The sequence below is a fragment of the Schistocerca serialis genome, chromosome 12 (genome assembly GCF_023864345.2).
Source record: "Schistocerca serialis cubense isolate TAMUIC-IGC-003099 chromosome 12, iqSchSeri2.2, whole genome shotgun sequence".
Taxonomy (NCBI): domain Eukaryota; kingdom Metazoa; phylum Arthropoda; class Insecta; order Orthoptera; family Acrididae; genus Schistocerca; species Schistocerca serialis.
In genome coordinates, this window is record NC_064649.1 from 91,446,836 (window position 1) to 91,469,858 (window position 23,023).

A 23,023-nucleotide genomic window follows, 5' to 3' on the forward strand; every position below is an offset into this window, starting at 1 on the left:
GTCTAAATCATGAGTTAGTATTTCTTCAGCTGTTTCAGAGGATTTGTGTTGGATAGCTGTAGCCCACTCATCCATATACCCAAAGCTTCTAGACTCAATTGGAGGAATATGGAATACACATAAATTAAATAAGAGAGGAGTAAGGATGGATCCCTGTTGTAAGACACTGTTTAATACTTTCAAACAGCTAGTGTCTTTTTGCAGCAGTTACAGCAAATATCCTTCCAGCGAACGTGTTGTCAATTACTTTTATTGCCCCTCTGCACAGATTAAAGCATAATAATTTATAAAACAGATCATGCCTCCTACCCCCATTATATGCTGCAGTTAGATCAAGGAAAGCAACTCATGTTTTCTACTTCATTTGGTATACTGCTTCAATAAGCATTATTAATGATAAAATTTGATCAGTGGAGTGCCGTCCTGGGCACAATCCAGTTTGCTCAACAGGAAAGATTGCTGGAGCAATCTGAATGTACACAATTCTTCCAAGGAACATAAACAGTGCCTCAGCAGATAAATCACTAAATAGGGCATATCACACAAAAGACCTCTTCTCTTCTATGCCAACCCACGTGTCCATCTCCATTTACTCTCCGCAAGCCACCTCATGAAATGTGGCTGAGGGTACTTCTATCCTAGTACCACTATCTTTTCCTCTCCTTTCCTGATCCCTGCACTAATGGCATGTGGGAAGAATTATTGTTGGTAAAGCACCATGTGAGCTCTAAGTTCTCTAATCATGATCATTTCACAAGATATGTATATGGGAGGGAGTAATATGTTACTCGACTTTTCTCGGAATGTACTCTCGCAGAATTTTAATAGTAAACCTCTCCATGATGTATGATGCCTCTCTTGTAGCACCTGCCACTGGAGTTTGTTGAGCATCTCTGTAATGCTCTTACACTGAGTAAACAATCCTCTGACAAAATGTGCCACACTTCTTTGGATCCCCTCTATCTCTGCTATTAATCCTATTGGATAAGGGTCCCACACTGATAAACAACACTTAAGAAACAGTCTTTCATGGATGAATTACATTTCCTCAATATTCTCCAGTGAATCTCAACTTGGTATTTGCTTTTCCCACTATTTATTTGATGTGGTCATTCCACTTTATATCACCCTTAGTTATTTTATTGTAGTTACTGTTTTCAGTGATTTCTCACCAATAGCAAACAGTGGTGGCTCTCTTTGCTTATTTATGCACAATATGTTATATTTATTTGCGTTCAGAGGAAACTGCCAGTCACCACCAATTATCGATCCACTGCAGGTCTTCCTGCAATTTTCTACCTAATTTTTTTCCTATACACAACATTAATGTCTACAAATAGCTTCACAGGTCCTCTAATGTCTTCCACTAAATCTTTAATATAAACTGTAAACAGTAATGGCCCAATAACACTCACTTGTGATACTCCCGAAATTACCTTTAGTCTTGAAACTTCCTGGCAGATTAAAACTGTGTGCCCGACTGAGACTCGAACTCGGGACCTTTGCCTTTCGCGGGCAAGTGCTCTACCAACTGAGCTACTGAAGCACGACTCACGCCCGGTCCTCACAGCTTTACTTCTGCCAGTATTTCGTCTCCTACCTTCCAACACAGATTTAATTATCACCTAAAAAAAAGCAAAGTTCCATAATAATTTTGTGTTTGTTTACAGATACAAAACTGAACCAGAAAAAGAGTAGCATTTGGGTATTAAAAAAGATTGGCTACTTGCTCACAAGTGTATTTTATTACAGCAAAATCTACACCCCTTCAACTACTATTTGACATATGCATCACACAAAGTAAGGCATGTGTCATATCTTGGAACTAATTGCAACTTACCCATTTTGTAGAATTTGGCCGATTGCAATGAGTTTTGGATGTTTACCTCAGTCTCATTATCACTTGCAATGTGCTGGCCAGCAATACATTTCTTGAGATGAGAAAAGATGAGCTAAGTCCAGACTGTAACTGGGGTGACAGAATTGTTGCCATTGAAATAAACTGAGAAGTAATGATGTTACACCAGCAGTATACCATCACACACTGTCATGCACGAACTCAAAACCTCCAGTCAGAAGTGCACACCTTGTATACCGTGTGACACATCGTAACGTCTTCAGTGTCAACGATCCTGGCCGTACTGCATTGGATACATCAGTTCCTTTCAGATCACTAAAGTTAGGCAGCATTGGGATTGGCAAGTACTTGGAAGAGTGATACACTTCTGCACACAGCTCTCATACTTCATGACAGAGAGGTGCCTGTGGGTGCAAAGAATACTCCCAGCTACTCATACCACACAATTTTAATTTTGTGTACTTCTTCAATGCCTCACATTAAGCTGTTGTGTTGAATGTTCTGAATGGTGCAAGCTGTGTGAATAGGGGACCTATCATCTTGCAACACAGCATCACTATTGTGGAATGGATGTCATGCCAGGGGATTGGCCTGGTCAGCTAAGGTGGTCGCATAATCCTCGGCAGTAATGTAAACTTGCAGAGTACCAGTGGGACCTGTGGAACAGCACAATACGGGTGCCCAAATCATCACCAAACCCCAACACCTTTCACTCTTGGGCTGTGATCTTGACTAGAAGTTGGAAACTGTATGAAACGAGACTCATCTGACCAAATGACTTTCTGCCTTTGCTCTATAGTCCAGCTTTTATTGTTTCCACACCGTGTTTCCTTATTACTAGCATTTGCAGCAATGGTGAGTGGTCTTGCAGTTCCAGCACGCCATCCAATTCCCAGTTTATGGAGGTCCCTTCATGTTTATCAGTTCTGGCAGGGTTTGCAAGTGTAACATTCAACTCTGCATTGACTTTTGCACATGTCATTCACTTATTTTTATCACAATCCTCTTCAGTGGCCATCTGTCACAATCATTCAATGCTCACTTTTGTCCACATTGTCACTTAGTGGACTACGTTTTTCTGCTTTCCCTGGATATGGTCTAGATCTCCAATATAGTAACCCCCCAAAATACTAAACACTTTGGCTACCTCAGTAAAGCTAACACCCACCATAAAGCACCAAGAATTTGCCAGCATTCAAAGTCACTTAGCTCCAAAATAACGCACACACGACTACACACAACACTGTTCTGACCATGATTCATATTTGAAACATACCGAGAATGTTGCACAGGTGGTGTTCACAGTCAAACACAACAGTGCAACCTGCAGGCTCAGCTTATATTCAACAAAGCATTTCTCGTGGTATTTCCATATTTTTGTCCAACTCCAGTACAGCCACTGACAGAAGTGAAATAAACTTCAGGCACGCATCAAGAAAGTATATTATGACACTTGCTGTTCTTGTCATTTATTAGTGACCTGGCAGACAATATTAATAACAAGCTTGAACTTTTTACAGATTATGCAATTATCTATAATGAATTAGTATCTGTAATGAATTAGCATCGTTTTTAAAAAAGCTGCATAAATATTCAATCAGGTCTAAATAATATTCAATAAGGTAAAAATTGTGCCCTTCTTAAAATGCAATATGAGTCACAACTGAAATAAGTCAACCCAAACAAACATCTGGGAGTAACAGTTGTAAGAATATGATGCTGAGTGATCAAATTTGCCTATCACAGTTAAAGGAGATGGCTGACTTTGGTTCATTGCCAGATTACTGAGAAAATTCAGTCAGCCTACAATCAATCTTCCTTTCTTTATTTTTCTTTTTTTCCAGTATACACTCGAGGGGAGCAGGGGGGAGGGGGGCATGCCACAAATATCACTTACGCGTTGCATCTTATCTTAGATACTGATCAAATGTGTAGCAAATGGGACTAACAGGGGATACTGAATGTATGTAACGAGTAGCAGCAAGAATGGCCACAGGTTTGTTTCACTTGACAGCATCATGGAAATGCTACAAACTTGAAATGGCAGAAATTTGAAGATAGACACCACTGATCCAGCAATTGCCTACTTACATCTCGAGACCCAGCATTGTGTGAATAATCTACGCAAAAACCACGGCCCCACTACATTCAATGCCATAAAGACTGCGAAGACAAAATTAGACTAATTACAGTGTATATAGAGATATTTAAGAATTCATTCTCTCTGCACACCATACATGAATGAAACAGGAACGAACAGCAATATGTGGAACAATGGGAAGTACTATGTGACAAACACTTCACAACTGTCTGGAGAGTACAGATGTACATGTACATAAATGTTGTTGTTAATTGTTTTCACCCAGAGATGTTTCAACATATGTTCTGTTACTCTATTGCCATACTTGTGTTTTAATGTTCGTAACTTATCAATCCTGTTTTCCTTATTTCTCTTTTTTGCGGTATACACTCTAAGGGGGAAGAGGGGGGGGGGGGGGGACGCACCACAAAGGAGTTTACCAAATGGGACAAAGATCAGTAGATGTGATGCACATTTACAAACAAAAAAAAATGATTACAACTTCAAAATAAGTAGGGATTATTTATTCAAGAGAAAGAGCTTCACAAATTGAGTGAGTCGATAACACGCTGGTTTACCTTGGCTCTTATGCAAGCGCATTGATTGACAGACTTATTGAATGTTGCCTGAGGGATATCAAGCTCAATTCTGTCAAATTGGCACATTAGATTGTCAGAATCCTGAGCTGGTTGGAGCTCCCTGTCCATAATGCTCCAAACATTCTCAATTGGGTAGAAATCTGATGACCTCAAAGGCCAAGGTAGCATTTGGCAAGAACAAAGATAAGCAGTAGAAATTCATGCTGTATGCCAGTGGGCATTATCTTGCTAAACTGTAAACCCAACATGGCTTGCTATGAAGGGCAACAACATGGGGCATAGAATATCACCGACGTACCATTGTGCTGTAAAGGTGCCGCACATGTTAACCGAAGGGGTCCTGCTATGAAAAGAAATGGCACTTCAGACCGTCACTTCTGGGTGATGGGCTGTATGGTTGGTGATGTTCAGAGTGATATTCCACCTCTGTCCAGGGTGTCACCAGACCCGCCTTTGACCTGTATGTCGACAATATTCTATGCCCCATTTTGCTGCCCTTCATGGCCAGCCATCCTGACCTTACATTTCAGCAAGATAATACCTGCCGGCACAGAGTGAGAGCTTCTAATACGTGTCGACATGCTTGCCAAATGCTTCCTGAGCCAGCAAGGTCACCAGATCTCTAGCCAATCGATAATGTTTGGAGTATCATGGGGTAGGGCTCTCCATCAGCTTGGGATTTTGATGATCAACAAAAGCAAAACAAGGATAATGGAATGTAGTCTAATTAAGTCAGGTGATGCTGAGGGGATTAAATTAGGAAATGAGGCACTTAAAGTAGTAAAGGAGTTTTGCTATTTGGGGAGCAAAATAACTGATGATGGTCGAAGTAGAGAGGATATAAAATGTAGGCTGGCAATGGCAAGGAAAGCGTTTCTGAAGAAGAGAAATTTGTTAACATCCAGTATTGATTTAAGTGTCAGGAAGTCATTTCTGAAAGTATTCGTATGGAGTGTAGCCATGTATGGAAGTGAAACATGGACGATAAATAGTTTGGACAAGAAGAGAATAGAAGCTTTCGAAATGTGGTGCTACAGAAGAATGCTGAAGATTAGATGGGTAGATCACATAACTAATGAGGAAGTATTGAATAGGATTGGGGAGAAGAGAAGTTTGTGGCACAACTTGACCAGAAGAAGGGATCGGTTGGTAGGACATGTTCTGAGGCATCAAGGGATCACCAATTTAGTATTGGAGGGCAGCGTGGAGGGTAAAAATCATAGAGGGAGACCAAGAGATGAATACACTAAACAGATTCAGAAGGATGTAGGTTGCAGTAGGTACTGGGAGATGAAAAAGCTTGCACAGGATAGAGTAGCATGGAGAGCTGCATCAAACCAGTCTCAGGACTGAAGACCACAACAACAACAACAATGACCAGTTGAGCAGAATTTGGCACAATATCCACCAGGAGGATGTCCAATGACTCTATTGATCAGTGCCAAGCTGAATAACTCCTTGCATAATGGTCAAAGGTCGACCAACCCATTATTGACTTGCTCAATTTGTAATGTGCTGCCAAAACTACATTTGCATCTATGAGATTACTCCGCAATCCACAAGAAAGTCCCTGGCATAGGGTTCAATTAACCACCTTCAACACACTAGTCGTGTGAAACAACAGACACATTCTCAAGATACATCTATGGTGGTACTTCTTCTCATACTATTACCATATTTTGATGCCCTTGCCATCTAGCAGTGACAGGCGACTTCTCATACTTTCCACCAAGTGTGCAACACAATGTGTCTGCTAGAAGAAATTCTCACTAAGAAAAAAAGCTATCTGAATGTTTGGTATGCTGTGCAGAAAAATCACTCAGACATCTATTTGCTGTCATTATTTCATTATGTGCAATTACTGGCCTGATGTACCTTTGGCCAAATCACTGCAAAAGCACAGTTCAAGACATACTGCATTGTAAATGACAAAAAGTGTCATCAGATGACATAGATTATGACCAAAATATGTTTGATGACACTTTACTTGGATTGTTTGAGGGGATGAATCCCTCTCGGGTAAATCTGGAAAACATTTTGGACTTGCTTTACTGAAACATTCCAATATAAATACATCAACAAATTGCAAGAAACAAATTTCCACCATTACTGTCTTTTACTGACCTTTCAAAACGACTGTCTTTTGAATGACAAGCAAAAAACATCAGCAATCAACGACAACAAAGGGAAAATGTGCCTGGAGGCACTGGCAAGACATTTTTAATTCATCTAACACTTGCAAAAGTCTGATCTGTTGGATAAAGTGCCGCCTCAGCATGATCTGGCGCTGCTGCCACACTTTTATATGGAGGATGGACTTCACTTTTTACATTCAAACTTGCCCCGAAAATTTTATTGTGACCGCACCTGAATTGTTTCCAAGCAAAGTAATACTTATAAATTCGTGCATGACTGCACTTTGATTGTTTGGGATTAGGTTTCAGTATATCATAAAACAACCGTTGAAGCATTAGGCAGAGCAATGGGAGATTTGCTAACAACAACTGTCCTATAGGATGCTGCTTCGGTTTTTTCCCCATTCAATCTCCATCAGATCTTACCAGTAGTCTCACGAGGGACGAGGGCAAAGGAAGTCAAGGCATCTTTGAAAAGATCATACCTACAGGCACATATAATAAAACTGGAACTTAAAACTAATACGAGAGTTATATCTTCCAGACAAGATAATATATGTTTTGCTAGTAAATTGCTCAAAATTGGAAATGGTGAATTTCAGTCAAGAACAGCAAAACAAATACAGTATTCATAAGGTCAACAATGTGGGAAAACGCAGATTGCTAGTTACCGCAAAGAAGGTACATTAAGTTGCAGACTGCCACTACTGAAGGACACTTACACAAAGCTTTCGGCCACAGCCATAATCATCTTGCATTCTGACCTGAGCCGCAGGAGTGGGCAGTCATGTCTGCGTGACATGTGCTCGCTTGTGGGTTTTCTATTTTGGGGTTTCTATTTTGCTGATTACGGATGGGGCCGAAAGCTTTGTGTCTGTGTCTTTTGAATTGTGTCTTTCCAGAACGTGACGTATTTTCTTTACCGTAAGAAGCAATCTACCTTTTCCTACATTGTTGATATTCCTGTGTGGAGTTTCCATTGTTTGAGTATTAATAATACCTTTGTATTGAAATTAATTTTAAAAAGTATACCTGGATATTCACAACATTTCAACTAAGATACTTGATTGGTTTTAGAAAAAGGCTATTTTTCGCCTTCAAATGAACAATTCAACGTCAATAAAGTAAATGACTTCATTCTGTCCAAGTTTGAGGACACATCACAAATTTATTATTCTGCTAACACATGATGCCTTTGTGTTCAACTTTGTCCATGTGCCTAAATTTCCAAAATGCGCAATCGGTCATGCTAATTTCCTGGAAATGGAGGCTGCGTAAAGCGCTTTGCTACGCCCCTCGGTGGAATCCTTTGCGCTTTTCAGCAGACGACAGGCAGCTGGGACCCAGATTTGCTTGATAATGTAGTGTGTTGAGGTTACGCTGTGATGCGATTTATGTGCAATAATGTTGTTGACTCCAAAGGAAGCATGCTTAAGCTATAGATGATAAACAGATGCCACTTCTGAAGATTATTTGAATAAAAATTCGAGATGTGTTGCCCTGAACTTCAAGTAATAGGTAAAAAGTCTTCGATCATATTTCTGTAAAGAATAACATACAGTAAGTTTCGAAGTGGAAAAACTAAGAAGAATTACACAAAATTTATGAAAAGTGTATATGTAAACTGGGGACGAATACTGTAGTCGTGCTATTGCGACTTAAAAAGCACAACTTAGGAACCTGACATCTGAACAAAAGAAGTGGTAGGGTATGTGTAGCTCCTCCCAAACTACTAACTATGGAAATGAACAATTTGATGGTGCAAAAAATACGAAATTGAAAAGCACAACCTCTGTTCTAGAGACTTCTGGTGTCTATGAAATTCCCAAATTTGTTGAGTCCAAGAAAGTTAATCTACATATATTTCACGATTAAGATGCAAGTGATGCATTGAAATTTAATCAATCTTCACATAACGACTAAGAACCTTGCTTAAGTATTCCTCAGTTTCAAGAATAATCTCTGAAATGCTTTGTTTCGAATTGAGGAATAAATAATTCAAACTCGAATATAAGTTGCCAGTTTCGGTACTATCTAACGAAATGTTATTGCCAGCCTTATCGCTGCAGTTTCCAAAGCAGTAAACTTAAAATCTCGCTATGATCCTGAAATTTGCAGATAAAACTGTGACCTCCTTCAGAAGTTTGCAGACAAAACGTTGTCATCACTTTGTATTTCTCGTACCTCTGTTATTTGTACAGGTACTTCTTTAGGTACCGCAGTTCCAGACTGTAGCGCCTAGAACGGCTCGGCCACCCCAGTCGGCTGTCCTACGTATGTCTCGTGAAGAGACCGTGAGGGTAAAATGAGAGCGATTAGAGCTCACACAGAGGCATATTGACAATCCACAAACAATACGAGAGTGGAATAGAAGGGAGAACCGATAGAGGTACTCAAGTTACCCTCCGCCACACACCGTCAGGTGGCTTGCGGAGTATGGATGTAGATGTAGATGTGCAGTTAAAAGGAGACGGGCCACGTACCGCTGGTCGGGATAGGGACGCCGACGGGCAGGTTCCTCTGGGGGCCGGTGGGCGACTGCGGCTCCTGCTTGACGGGCTGCCATGGGTGCTCCTCGCGCGGCTGGAAGTGCTGCGGGCGCGGCCGCCGCCACTGCGGCAGTCGCGGCTGGAACGGCGGCCGCTGCGGCCGCGGCTGCAGCTGCATCTGCGGCCGGTACGGGCGGACCGCCGCCTGCCGCTTGCGGAAGTCGTCGCCGCGCTGGACCGCGTGGGCCAGCAGCGCGCCCACCTTGGCCATCGCCTCCGCCGGCGCCTGCCCCGGCCCCGCTACGTTTAACGCGGCGAGCCCGCCGTCGCGGCCTGCGGCGTCGCCCGCGCGCGGAGCCGGGGTGGCGCTCTGCAGCGGCCTCTGCACCAGGTTTCTGTAGAACGGCCGGCCCGGCGCTCCCTGCGTGTGCCACGAATTCGTGCCGCTACCTTGGCCGCCGCTACTGCTACCGCCCTGTGGCGTGTACAATCCGATCCTACCGTTCGTAACTGTGGGCGTCCGTGTTCCCGGTAAGTGCGAAACACTCGGAATCGGATTCGCCACTGTAGTATTCTGGGGTGTGCGTACGTTCCTCTCGAATGTATTGTAACCACAAAACTTCTTGCGAGACCTGGAAACATAATGAAAATACATTGAAGCGCCAAACAAACGTATAGGCACGCGTATTCACAAACAGATATACAGGGTGATCCATCGATCGTGACGGGGCCAAATATCTCACGGAATAAGCGTCAAATGAAAAAACTACAAAGAACGAAATTTGTCTAGCTTGAAGGGGGAAACCACATGGCGCTACGGTTGGCCCGCTAGATGGCGCTGCCATATGTCCATATTACATATTCGTGTAGTACGTAAAGAAATATGAATGTTTTTGTTGGACCACTTTTTTCGCTTTGTGATAGATGGCGCTGTAATAGTCACAAACATACAGGGTGTTACAAAAAGGTACGGCCAAACTTTCGGGAAACATTCCTCACACACAAAGAAAGAAAACATGTTATGTGGACATGTGTCCGGAAACGCTTACTTTCCATGTTACAGCTCATTTTATTAGTTCTCTTCAAACCATATTAATCATGGAATGGAAACACACAGCAACAGAACGTACCAGCGTGACTTCAAACACTTTGTTACAGGAAATGTTCAAAATGTCCTCCGTTAGCGAGGATACATGCATCCACCCTCCGTCGCATGGAATCCCTGATGCGCTGATGCAGCCCTGGAGAATGGCGTATTGTATCACAGCCGTCCACAATACGAGCACGAAGAGTCTCTACATTTAGTGCCGGGATTGCGTAGACAAGAGCTTTCAAATGCCCCCATAAATGACAGTCGAGAGGGTTGAAGTCAGGAAAGCTTGGAGGCCATGGAATTGGTCCACCTTTACCAATCCATCGGTCACCGAATCTGTTGTTGAGAAGCTTACGAACACTTCCACTGAAATGTGCACGAGCTCCATCGTGCATCAACCACATGTTGTGTCGTGCTTGTAAAGGCACATGTTCTAGCAGCACAGGTAGAGTATCCAGTATGAAATCATGATAACGTGCTCCATTGAGCGTAGGTGGAAGAACGAAATTAAAATGAGCTCTAACATGGAAATTAAGCGTTTCCGGACACATATCCACATAACATCTTTTCTTTATTTGTGTGTGAGGAATGTTTCCTGAAAGTTTGGCCGTACCTTTTTGTAACACCCTGTGTGGCTCACAATTTTAGACGAAAAGTTGGTGACAGGTTTTTTAAATTAAAATACAGAACGTAGGTACTGAATGAATGCAGAGTCTGCAGCGATAACATTGAATAAAATGTTCTCGGGTTTCCAACCACGTCAATTGCATAAAACTACACGAGCTTTCGGCCAAGCACTCCTTGGCCATTGTCAAGTGTTATGACTGTCAGTGGGCTGTTGGCGCCGCGTTATATACGCTACCTGCCAGCTGTGACGTCACTGGTGCCCGTGACATTGCCATGTACGGGCATGTTTTGAGTCGGCGTTCGATGTGTCCTCTTCAACCGCGCGATCGCTGGATCCCACGCAGCGCTGAGCTGCAAGCCACCGTCTCTATTCAGGGTGTTTGCGGTAATTTTTATTTCAATAGCTTCCATTATTAAACTGTCCTAGAAGCCGCTAGTGCGAGCCACAACAGAGGTATCGTCAAATTTTATATGGTGACCGTTTTCTAACGCAACGCAGATTTCTCTGGATAGCGTAGGTGATAATACCTCTCATGTTCTTTCCTGCGTTGTTCCACTATTTGTCCGATATACTTCTGGCCACACTCTCAAGGTATTTCGTAGACTCCAGGTTCAAATAGCTCTGCGCACTATGGGACTTAACATCTGAGGTCATCACTCCCCTACAACTTGAACTACTTAAACCTCACTAACCTAAGGACATCACACACATCCATGCCCGAGGCAGGATTCGAACCTGAGACCATAGCAGTGGCGCGGTTCCGGACTGAAGCGCCTAGAACCGCTCGGTCACCATGGCCGGCACACTCCAGGTGTTCTGAGACCTACTGCATCTTTAACTGGTCTCAGTAATTGACGGATTTTCCTTGGAGGCCTGAAGATAGATTTGATCTTGTGTCTTTTCAACAGGAGGCTTATCTTGCCCGACACAGAGTCACAGAATGGCAGCAAAGCAAGTTTCTTTTCCTGCTTTTCGTCGGTGGTCTTATTCTGATATTTCCCAGAAATCACTTCTTTAACTTGATGGGCGCTGCAGCCGTTACTGGCCACAGCGTCTACAGAAAACTCACTCATACAGACCTGTACCTGCACGCCACCAGGTATCATCATCCAGCACAGAAGAGCATTGTATTACAAACATTGGTGCATCGTGCAAGAGTAATATCAGACGACGATAACCTGCCCCATCAACTGAGCCACCTACGCAAGGTTTTCAGGAATAACGGCTACAGCGCCCATCAAGTGAAAAAAGTGATTTCTGAGAAATATCAGAATAAGACCACCGACGAAGAGCAGGAAAAGAAACTTGCTTTGCTGCCATTCTGTGGCTCTGCGTCAGGCAAGATAAGCCGCCCGTTGAAAAGACACAAGATCAAATCAATCTTCACGCCTCCAATGAAAATCTGTCAATTACTGAGACCAGTTAAAGACGCAGTAGGTCTCAGAACACCTGGAGTCTACGAAATACCTCGTGAGTGCGGCCAAAAGTACATCGGACAAACAGTGGAACAACGCAGGAAAGAACATGAGAGGTATTATCGCCTACGCTATCCAGAGAAATCTGTGTTAGCTGAGCATGCGTTAGAAAACATTCACCACATAAAATTTGACGATACCTCTGTCGTGGCTCGCACTAACGGCTTCTGGGACAGTTTAATAAAGGAAGCTATTGAAATAAAAATTACTGCAAACATCCTGAATGGAGACGGTGGCTTGCAGCTCAGCGCTGCGTGGGATCCAGCGATCGCGCGGTTGAAGAGGACACATCGAACGCCGACTCAAAACATGCCCATATATGGCAATGTCACGGGCACCAGTGACGTCACAGCTGACACGTAGCGTATATAACACGGCACCAACAGCCTACTGACAGTCATAACACTTGACAATGGCCAAGGAGTGCTTGGCCGAAAGCTCGTGTGGTTTTAAGCAAATGACGCGGTTGGCAACCCCAGAACATTTTATTCAGAACGTAGGTACGGCTGAACATTTTATTTCGGTTGTTCTAATGCGATAAATGTACCTTTGTGAACTTATCATTTCTGAGAACGCATGCTGTTACAGCGTGATTACCTGTAAATGCCACATTTATGCAATCAATGCTCAAAATGATGTCCGTCAACCTCAGTGCATTTGGCAATATGTGTACCGACATTCCTCTCAACAGCGAGTAGTCCGCCTTCCGTAATGTTCGCACATGCATTGACAATGCGTTGACACATGTTGTCAGGCGTTGTCGGTGGATCACGATGGCAAATATCCTTCAACTTTCCCCACAGAAAAAAATCCGGGGACGTCAGATCCGATGAACATGTGGGTCATGGTATGGTGCTTTGACGACCAATCCACTTATCATGAAATATGCTATTCAATACCGCTTCAACCGCACGCGAGCTATGTGCCGAACGTCCATCATGTTGGAAGTACATCGCCATTCTGTCACACAGTGAAACATCTTGTAGTAAGATCGGTAAAACATTAACGTAGGAAATAAGCATACATTGCACCATTTAGATTGCCATCGATAAAATGGGGGCCAAGTATCCTTTCTCCCATAATGACGCACCATACATTAACCCGCCAAGGTCGCTGATGTTCCACTTGTCGCAGCCATCGTGGATTGTCCGTTGCCCAATAGTGCATATTGTGCCGGTTTACGTTACCGCTGAAGTTGAATACCACCCTCCGTCGCTGAATACAACGCGTGCAAAAAATCTGTTATCGTCCCATAATTTCTCCTGTGCCCAGTGGCAGAACTGTACACGACGTTCAAAGTCGTCGCTATGCAATTCCTGGTGCATATATGGTACGGGTGCAATCGATGTTGATGTAGCATTCTCAACACCGACGTTTTTGGGAGTCCCGATCTCGTGTAATTTGTCTGCTACTGATGTGCGGATTAGACGCGACAGCAACTAAAACACCTACTTGGGCATCATCATTTGTTGCAGGTTGTGGTTGACGTCTCACATGTGGCTGAACACTTCCTGCTTCCTTAAATAACGTAACTATCCGGCGAACGGTCCGGACACTTGGATGATGTCGTCCACGATACCGAGCAGCATACATAGCACACTCCCGTTGGGCATTTTGATCACAATAGCCACACATCAACGCGATATCGACCTGTTCCGCAATTGGTAAACGGTCCATTTTAACACGGGTAATGTATGACGAAGCAAATACCTTGCGCACTGGCGGAATGTAACGTGATACCACGTACTTATAAGTTTGTGACTATTACAGCGCCGTCTATCGCAAAGCGAAAAAAGTGGTCGATCTAAAACATTCATATTTCTTTGCGTACTACACGAATACGTAATAAAAAATGGGGGTTCCTATTTAAAGAAACGCAGTTGATATCCGTTTGACCTATGGCAGCGCCATCTAGCGGGCCAACGATAGCGCCATCTGGTTTCCCGCTTCAAGCTAGACGAGTTTCGTTCTTTGTAGTTGTTTCGTTGGAAGCTTATTTCGTGAGATATTTGGCCCGGTCACAATCAATGGACCACCCTGCATATCCACATCAGACTTGCACTATGTTGCATATAAGCTGCATCAATGCCCAGACACAAACGGAAACTTTATGATTGACCCTTATAGTATTCCAAGGCTCAACATTGATGAGTAACTAATCGAATCAATCAAATTGTACAAATAGCTGGCTATAAGAATTTGTCGGGATATAAAGTGGAACGATCACATAGGCTCAGTTGTAAGTATAGCAGGTGGCAGACTTTGGTTTACTGGTTAGGATTCAGGGAAAATATGCTCAGCTTACAATGGAGATTGCTTACAAATCTCTTATCCTAGACTATTGCTCAAGTAGGTAGGACCCATATCAACAATGGCCCATAAGGAATACTGAATATATATAAAAAAGGGTCACACTGATCTTTCACCGCCATAGCGCATGTACAAACAATCCTCTTGGAAGAACATCCGTAACTGAGCATTATAGCAGAGATTGAAAATACCGCTTTAGCTGTAAATTTCTTTCTTTTCACACGACCGGTTTCGCACTGTTATAAGCCCATCTTCAGGTGCTGGTATACGCGGCACTCGAGGACCACAGCACAGCTACGATACCTGAAGAAGGGCTTATAACAGTCCGATACCGGTCTTGTGAAAATAAAGAAATTTACAACTGAAGCGGTATTTTCAACCTCTGCTAGCGTATGTAGTCGAGAAGATGACATATTATACAGGGTGTCCCATATCTTTTGGATCAAATTGAAACAGGTGATAGTGGGTCCACAACAAATTAAAGTGAGAGGAAGCACACATTTATTGTGTAATGGTCATACACAGCATACACCATATACAACAATAGAGTTCAGAGTAATTGTTCAAAGCAACGACCTCCAGTCTCAGTGCATATATTGCAGTAGTGTATGCAGTCTGCTGCACTCTCGTAAGCATTCCGGGTGTCTGTTGTACACTGGAATAGGCAGCAGGTGTCAAGCACCGTACAACCCTGACCAGCAGACATACTGTACACAAGTTAGCTCACAGCATGTGTGTCATATGATGACCAAAGGCATCGCACTGGCGCATTAACGTGTGCCGCGCACACACCGCTATACCTGGTATCAGTTATCCCTTGCATCTGACAGCTTGTCATGTGTCCATGGTAAGGTGTGTTACTGGGTACAGCGCACAATGCGTAGTCAAAGATGCACTGTTACTAGTCACAAGAGCTGGCAGGCATGCATTTAATGTATCGTGTGGCACGATGTGGTGTCCGTAAAGTAGTTCAAATGTACAGATAATGCTTTCCAAACATGCACAATCCTAATTGGAAGATGTTTATCCCTGTCGATACCAACTTAACGAGAGACGAGGTCGTTCATGCCACAAAAAGCCAGTCAAGGTTCCTGCCAAAGACATATTCGAACACCGGAGTTTGAGGAGAGTGTGATGGATCGTGTGGCCAACCACCCATCAACTCGTCCGCAAAACGCGCACTTTGAAGTATACAGTGTGGATAGTACTGGTGGAACAAATTCACACCCCTATCACAAAGAATGTGTGCAAGCACTGGGATCAACAGATTCCGAGTCCCCACTTTCACTTCTGTCCTGGATTACACACAGCAGTTCTGTAGTGCCGAACTTCAGCCAATTTGTATTGGTCATGGATGAGGCCTCTTTCACTTGTGATTGTGCTTTCAACAGGCGCAACAGTCATGTCTGGAGTGAGGACAATCCTCACACCACCCACACTGATGGATACCAGTATCAATTATCTGTTAACATATGGGCGGACATTGTCCGAGATCACCTAACAGGATCTTATTTGCTGCCTCCCTCTTTGACTGGTCCACATTACCTGTTATTCCTGCGGGATGTGCTGCCACAGCTCTTCGAGAACGTATCCCTTGTTGTCCGTGAAAGGACACGGTTTCAACACGACGCTGCACTTGCCCACTTCGATGTTAATGTTCGCAAGCACTTGAACAAAATATACCATCATTGTTGGATTGGAAAGCGACGTCCTGTCCCATGGCCAGCACAATCTCTGGATTTCACAACTCTGGAGTTATTCGTCTTGGATTAAATCAATACATCGGTATACGAAACCCCTTTAAAAATGGATGAAGACCTGCATGCTAGGGTTCAAGCTGCCTATCTTCTGGTACAACAAAGAACACCATTGCCGTGCCTGCATTGATACTGGCAGTCATAACTTTGAACAACTACGATAAGCTACAATGTTGTTATGCCCAACACCGTAAAACCATGTGGGGGGGGGGGGGGAGCAGGGTCAGGAGGAGCAGTAGCACTACCCCCCCCCCCCCCCAACTGTAATTCTGGGGGGGGGGGGGATAGGTGGAGGAGGCCAGATACGCTTTCTGCCCCCCCACCCCCACCAAATTCTCTAGGAGTTTTATCTGATCTATAGGCAAAGCCAGTGAATAAACCACGCTGCCGTCAAGAAATACGGGATTAGTATTTTTGAAGGCAGCGATTTTTGCTTTTGACAAGCATCTTGTAACACCTACTACATTTTGTCCTCTCCCTTCGTCCCATTTTTCAAGTCTGTGACTCCTAATGTGGGACAGCCTCCGTATGCATACGTAAAAAATTCAGCATAGCACTTTCGAACAGTGGTTGAGACTGATCGAGCCCTCAGGACCGGCTGTGTCGTATAGGGCAACTACAGAGTGGCCAGTGCGCCCAATTTGGGGACGGAGGGCCAGAATTAAAGCAGAAATATTGAATGTAAAAAATTGATTTTGCTGTCCCTTTACGTTAAAAGTTATCCTCTGCACCTCCGTAATAATATACTGTTCAAAACCACCCTCGTCACTTATTGTTCGCTTCCCCTTGAATCTAAATCCACACACGTTCGCAGATCTGCAGGTGGTGCAAAACTTTTTTTGATCAGTTTAGTATAGCGGTCACGCACGTACAAACCCCGTGCGGTCCTCTCAAAAATGACAAAAACAGTCCAACAATCCCCAAACAGCAGTCGGTACACCTGACCTGGCTCTGTTCCCCTTGAATCTAAGTCCAGGCACGTTCGTAGATCTAAGGAGGTGCAAAAACTTTTTTTGATCAGTTTAGTCTGGTGATCAAGCAGGCACAAGCCCCGTGCGGTCCTGTCGAAAATCACAAACTCCGGCCACGAATGCTCAAACAGCAGTTTGTGCGCCTGACCTGGCTCGCCGCTACGACAATGTCCACCGCACTCCACGAATAATCCAACATTTAAGAAAATAAAAACAACGTGATAGCCTAAATGTGAGGAGAGGCAGTATTCTAACACTCCCCCACCCCCCCCCCACCCCCCACTCTTCACGACCATCATGCCTTCACGCCGTAGGTACATCGCTATGCATTGTTTCTCTGGTAACAAACGTGTACAGTGTAGCCAGTGATTTTCCTCCAGTTTTCTGTACAGATTAAAGACACGCACATTTGATTTGCAGTTCCGATGTGATATGCGTGAACATCTGTGGTGAAAGGTATGTAATTATTTTAAGAGATGTCAGTTGTTTCCGATACAATGGAAATAATTTTGAGTTTAAGGGAACACCAAATTTCAATGCAAAAGCGACAAAACAGTGCCTATCCGTAATCAGTGGCAAACAGGTCGGCCCCAAGGATTCAAGCAGGAAAAAGCGTAGAAAAGCTCCAGAAATATTTAACAACGGTCGGTGAATAAGCATTCGCTACCACTACAACAAAGCAAGTAGAGGTTAAATCAACAAAGTTGTCGATAATCGCTATGTAACAATACAAATTAAACTTCTACAGAGAGGTCCAAACTACGTACATATAACATCGAATCGAGAACAAAGATGGAATAATTCTTGTAAGTTGCAAGAAAACTAGTATTTGGACGTATGCGAAGGTAGGTGTAGTATGGCAAGAAAATTCCTCCTTAAGCCATTACAACTTGTCTGATATTAGTCATCGTGACAATGTACTCAGATCACACGTTTATTCCACAGCAAGAGAAAGTCCACTGCTGTTCCAGGATCGGAAAAGTTAAGACGTTATGTTCCAAAACATTACTATGTAGCAAGTTGTTATGCAGTTCATAGTTCATGACACACACTACATTCAAATTTCAGTATGAAAATTTTAATTAATTTGACTAGTAACAAATATCCCTCATTTATGTCTCATCGGAATACGTAAATCATTCACGATTTGACACACGCTGCTTTGTTAAGGGACCACATTCCTCATAATCACCTCTGCGATAGTAGTTAATTAATGCACTCAATCAGTCGTAGCAATTATTGCTTTGATGCTTAGATTTTGTCTTTCATGCTAAAAACAGTCCTCCGTTTACTAAGGCATTATACATAATTTTATCATGAAGTCTAGTACGCACTGGTTTATTATCCGGTTCATTGTCGCAATTATTGTTGCGGACTGTTTATTGAAAACTCTTTCCGCCTTGCAACGCTAAAGAACGGAAGCTGAAACCGAATTTTCAGTCATATGGATAACTGTATCATATTAATGATGCAAAGCTACATCGTTTTCTGAAATTAGTTTGTTCTGAAAGCGTTTTATTATTTGCACACAAAAATTAAGAAAATACTGTTTATGGATTGGCTTGGAGTATTTCTTTTCGTTATTCAACGTTTCTTGTGTGATTTCATAAAAGAATTTGATATATTATAGCCGAAAATTCGTGCTTGGCAGTGAAGTGCCATATCTCATTGAACGTAATTTGAAGTATTTGCAGTGAAGAATGGCAACACTTTAGAATAAATGGATTGTTGTGTTGGTGATAAACGCCGCATATGATAAGTTTCTACACGCCATAGAGAGTGCAACGTGACAAGTAACTACACATAAACAGTTAAAGATACTGAAACAAGGTTTTCAGCAAATAATAGTACACAAAGAGATGAGTAGTTCAATTGGCTCTGAGCACTATGGGACTTAACATCTGAGGTCATCAGCCCCCTAGAACTTAGAACTACTTACACCTAACTAACCTAAGGACATCACACACATCCATGCCCGAGGCAGGATTCGAACCTGCGACCGTAGCGGTCGCGTGGTTCCAGACTGAAGCGCCTAGAACCGCTTGGCCACAAGGGCCGGCTAGATGAGTAGTTCTCTGTACAATAAATAGTGAGATGTTTTTATCTATCATAAAGCGGAATTATATTAACGCCATTAGTTAGCTTATGAGAGGAAAAGTACGGTGTTATATACTGTGAGTGTCAGCCATTGAGAAAAGCTTTCGTACACAGAAAACGAGATTTGAGTTCTCTGTATTTCATATCAGTTTCTTCACAAATGTTACATGTAACGGTACAAAAATTGTTCAATTTACTTAACTTGATTTAACAACTGTAAATTGAATGTCAAATAAACACAAAAAAACAGAGCTTTACACTGCAGTTCATCATTGAACATATGTGGTAGTACGCATTATCTTTACAGCAGGAAATACTTTATTTACCATGTGGGTTTCCGTCTAATAAATCATCAGTTGCAATATATTTGGTATGAATTGTACAAGTTTGTTTGTTATGTCTAATGTTAATGTTCTTCTGTTTACACCTCACTATTGCTTTAAGTATATTCAATCTGTATATTGAGCAAGCAGTAAAGGAAACAAAAGAAAAATTCGGAGTAGGTATTAAAATTCATGGAGAAGAAATTAAAACTTTGAGGTTCGCCGATGACATTGTAATTCTGTCAGAGACAGCAAAGGACTTGGAAGAGCAGTTAAATGGAATGGACAGTGTCTTGAAAGGAGGATATAAGATGAACATCAACAAAAGCAAAACAAGGATAATGGAATGTAGTCTAATTAAGTCGGGTGATGCTGAGGGAATTAGATTAGGAAATGAGGCACTTAAAGTAGTAAAGGAGTTTTGCTATTTGGGGAGAAAAATAACTGATGATGGTCGAAGTAGAGAGGATATAAAATGTAGGCTGGCAATGGCAAGGAAAGCGTTTCTGAAGAAGACAAATTTGTTAACATCCAGTATTGATTTAAGTGTCAGGAAGTCATTTCTCAAAGTATTTGTATGGAGTGTAGCCATGTATGGAAGTGAAACATGGACGATAAATAGTTTGGACAAGAAGAGAATAGAAGCTTTCGAAATGTGGTGCTACAGAAGAATGCTGAAAATTGGATGGGTAGATCATATAACTAATGAGGAAGTATTGAATAGGATTGGGGAGAAGAGAAGTTTGTGGCACAACTTGACCAGAAGAAGGGATCGGTTGGTAGGACATGTTCTGAGGCATCAAGGGACCACCAATTTAGTATTGGGGGGCAGTGTGGAGGGTAAAAATCGTAGAGGGAGACCAAGAGATGAATACACTAAGCAGATTCAGAAGGATGTAGGTTGCAATAGGTACTGGGAGATGAAAAAGCTTGCACAGGATAGAGTAGCATGGAGAGCTGCATCAAACCAGTCTCAGGACTGAAGACCACAACAACACCAACATTGCTTTAAGGTCTCTGATTTGCTGCCACTTCTGTAGTTCACTATATAGATGTTTAATAATGTTTACAGTGATACCTCTTACTTGTGACACTACAATTAGTGAGTTATGGGGTCACTTTTAAGTTCCATTATCTAACTTTTCATTCCCTTTTTGTGTGTACACGTCAATCCATGGCTGATATTTATATATGATAATTACTATTTGGTTATTTTCCACGTGGTAATGCACAATGTCGCAAAAATCTATCAAGGAATGTTTCTGAAGGTCATAGTAGCACTAAAAACTTTCAGATCGTTAGTATTCGCCTTACCCATGACAATGGCCAGGCTTAGTCAGATAGTAGTAAGACTAGTCGAAGATATTTACAAGGAAACACAATCATTGATACTGGTAAGTTAAATATTTTATGGTCAACTATGAGTGTTTCTCTCTGTGCTTGTTCTACTGTACTATGTGCTCACTCGCTTGTGCTACTATACTATATGCTCACTCGCTTGTTGAAAACTATTTTTATGTTAGTGTGATGTGTGTGAGATACGTCATATTGCACATTTTTACCCTGAATGATTCCGGTTAGAGACGATGGTCATACAGTTGTGGCAGGACTGTCAAAGCATGCAGACACCTTATTCCCATGTGAAAACACAATTGCGCTCTACTTCAAGTTTACCTGTTTTTGAAACAAAATTTCACCCATCAGAGAAGCTTAAGTATCCTCAAAGGAATGGAAGATTCCGTAAATCGAAATGTTTTGTGGCTTATGCGTGGCTACATTAAGAAAAGAGTGACAATGTTTACTACTATGACTGCAGAAGACCACAGAAAGAGATGGCTTTTCTTAAAGATGGTTTCTGTGACTGGAAAAAAGCTATGGAAAAGTTCAAGATACACGAGAAGAGTCTTTTTTATAGAGGATCTCTCGTAATTATTCTGCAACATGAAAATAGCACATCTGTGATTGCCCAAGTCAGGCAATATCTGCTGACTGATCAGTAGACAGCTAGAACCCTTCACTAGCAACTATCAGTTCGCTCACATTCCTAGACCGAATAGGAAACACACTGAGAGGTCATGAAACGGTCTCTGGGAACCTCATGACACTTCTCGATGAGAGGAAAGATGATTGCCAGAACTGAAGATATGGCTTAAATGCCGTGACACTTCATTGGTGCGAGGATACAAAACGAAGTACTGGAAATTGTGGCCCGTATGATCCAGCGGAAATTGTGTAGCAAATAAAAAATTCCCCATTTTATGGAATTATGGCAAATTATGGCTTGGCAAGCCAGGAGCAGTTTGCTCTTTGTGTACGTCGTGTTGATACTGAGACACTTGAAATAAAAGAACTTTTTCTGGGTTTATATATCGTGCACCAGACACCAAGGTGCAAATGCTGGCAACCACCATTAAAGACATCCTTTTAAGACTGTCACTAGAAATTGAGTTTCTACATGCCTACTGTTTCGATGGTGCAGCTAATACGTGTGGCTGGAACAAAGGTGTGAAGGAAATCCTTATTCATGGCCAGTCAAAGTGTTACATCCACTGCAGCAATCATTGTGTGTATCCGGCACTACAGGATGTACGATGTAGGCCTACTTGTAACTGTGAAAGACATCTCACATATAATTCTAGAATCTGCAAAAATGAAAAACATGTATATAGATGATGTGCTACCATCTAGTGTTGATGAGAAGAATCCAAACCCAAAAGCTCAATGACTAACTCCAACGACGGGCTGTAAGAGTAAAATCTTTTGACACATTTCAGAGAAAACTATGATTGGGTCCTGTAAACGGTGATCAAAAAATTGAATGTATTGAGCTCAGTTAGAGACAAAAGAAGGTCAGTCCTGAGGGGCTGTGCAAAGCAACTCAAAGAGTTTGAAACTATTTTTTATATAACAGTAGCAACTGAAGTGTTTGTGTGAAGAACTGGCCAGATCCCTATAGAAACAAAATTTTAATGCAGAGCAGAGGCTCTAAAATTATCTCTTGCAAATTTTAGGGTTATGGAAGCATTTGATATGCTGTTAGAGAAATGCAAAGTTTATTCTAAAAACCAAAGTACGAAAGACCCAAATATCTCATAGCCAAGAAAAATACAAAATCGCAACACATGGAAACACTATCTGTTCCCTAAAAATTGTCTCAAGAACAAAAATTTTTGAAATATTTGTTTGAAATTCTTGATCTCCTTCTGAA

General features: G+C 42.3%; 1 long non-coding RNA gene across 1 annotated transcript in view; it reads right to left on the bottom strand.

Annotated features, from left to right (window-relative positions):
- Positions 1–9,245, bottom strand: part of LOC126428325 (uncharacterized) — a 41,589-nt gene extending 32,344 nt beyond the window's left edge. The window contains exon 1 of the long non-coding RNA XR_007576816.1: positions 9,156–9,245. This is a non-coding gene — a long non-coding RNA (uncharacterized LOC126428325). The remainder of the gene's footprint in view (positions 1–9,155) is intronic.
- Positions 9,246–23,023: the final 13,778 nt, after the last annotated feature.